Raw genomic sequence first — 2167 nt, 5'->3', positions numbered from 1 at the left:
GTTTCTGTAAAAAACAAATTAAAAAATGAAGTGGGAGGAGGGGGGTCGTCGCCGTCACAGGTATGCCCATAAGTTTGCTGTATTAGAGTATTATACCATGGAATAAATAACTCAAGCTTAATACCTATATTATTAACGTTAAGTATACATAGTCAACATCCACAGGAAATATATATATATATATATATATATATACGTGCGTATGTATGTCCCATTAATATCTACAAACGGAACATCAATAGACTATATAAGTCCGATTAACATATACAGTCTATATATACTCAGTTGACAACTACAAACATATCCACTCATGCAGATTATGCATTAGAAATATTTGTTAATCGAAATGGTGTACTTGTAAACATTAACCGAAATATGTAGGCTAGTCAAGAAATGTCACTTCGATTTTACTTTTATATAAGTTTAAAGCCAAATTTATTTCCTTAATACAAGTCAACAAACGTTACTTAAAATTTTTTTTTTTAATTGCTCCACTGTTTTCTAATAGCGGTTATACTCCGGAACATACCGAAGAATATCGGATACAGGCGAAAGCTTCCGGAAGGTTACATTTTGTGAAACGAGTTTAAGTTTGTTTTTTTTTATTCTAATTACGTAAGTTATTATTATTTTTTTTGCTTGTTTTCTATCCAATGAAATCATGTAAATACTAAACGTTTATTACTAAAAAATTCGCGAGATTCATTTCACTTCTATTCAAGTAATGCTCTTTACGTGTCTTCGTTCCTCTATATTTTTAGACACTCTGCAAACTTTTTCACCTTTCACTTCTCCAACGAAAATCTTTATTTACCTAAAAGCATTAGATTGGATTCATCACTTACAACTGAATGAGCCCAACAATCTGACTTATTCGATTTTATGAATTTTCTGGAGTGATATTTACTGGCACAGACCGTCAGTAATTTCCTTGGTGTCTACACAGTTTTGTTTCATTTTCTTTTTAAGCCATGGGATGCAATCGTTGTATGTTTACTTATGAAAAGGTAAATGAAATGTCTCAGAAACTGTCTGACCCTAAGAGTTTCGTTAGAGTCTCAATCCAACTTGGTTTGGATTTTCTTGCAATCAAGACTATTGAAGAGTTCTTTCTCTGCCCTGATATAGTCCCTATTATACCTTATTTAATCTTCACTGCTTTCATCGATACCCGCGGTAAATGTTCAGATAAAGATATCTGGGAAGAAATCAAGAGAAGGCTCGAACCTTGCAAGTACTGGGAAAAAGAAGAAACTAGCATAAGACATTTCCTCGATTGTTGGGAGAAATTGGAAGTTGTTAACACAGAAAAACATGACCACCAAATTCGCGAAAAAACTTTCTGTCAATGGGAACTGTACCAGGACACCTTTCAAATTACAAACGAAATGATTTTACATATTGGAGAGGTTTGTGAAGAAAATAACTATCCACCTCAAGATGTCGCGCGTTGCTTAGGAGTTGAGGATTACTTCTACATAATCAATCAGAAGTATCCTTGCCACAAAACTGATGAGGAACAAGGAATTGTAGATAGGTTTGACTGGCGCAAGAGGCTTGAGGTTTTATTCAAAGGTCGGGAAAACCATCATACCAATGGCGAGGATTTCCTCAAAAATCTAAAACGGCTTAATATTCCAAGTTTTGAGGAGCTGAAGGACATAAGTAAGTCAAATGGATATATAAGAGTTCGTAAAATAAACAATAAGTTTAGAGAACAATGCATCTGGGAAAGTAATATAAGGGAAATTCAGTAATGGGGTAGACCTGTGGCGCAGGAATTGTTTCCAGTACCTGGAAAAGAAAAACATTTGATATTGTCGCCTTATGGTAAGTCAGGAGGAGAAATCTCGCTTCTTTTCACACCGGTGACTCCCATCTTGTTACGCTCCTGATATTGATTGTTCTTAATAATTGTAAATGTATTTACATAAGGTGTCCCTATTTTGGAGGGGAAAGAAAATGGTATGTTTTTTTTGTTTTTTTTCTCTCCTTAGGTTTTTAATATTCTGGTAATTGTGATTCTGAATTTTGTTTTTTATGATGAATTTTAATGTTTGACATTTGATCTTTTCCCCTACTCTCATAACCTTTTTCTTTCCCCATACAATAGGGACATCTAATTTGAGAACTCGGTACTGTTTGTTTTATGTCATGCGACCAATAT

Source organism: Octopus bimaculoides, chromosome 7 (assembly GCF_001194135.2).
Source record: "Octopus bimaculoides isolate UCB-OBI-ISO-001 chromosome 7, ASM119413v2, whole genome shotgun sequence".
Classification (NCBI taxonomy): Eukaryota; Metazoa; Mollusca; class Cephalopoda; order Octopoda; family Octopodidae; genus Octopus; species Octopus bimaculoides.
Note: the sequence above shows the minus strand (reverse complement) of the source record.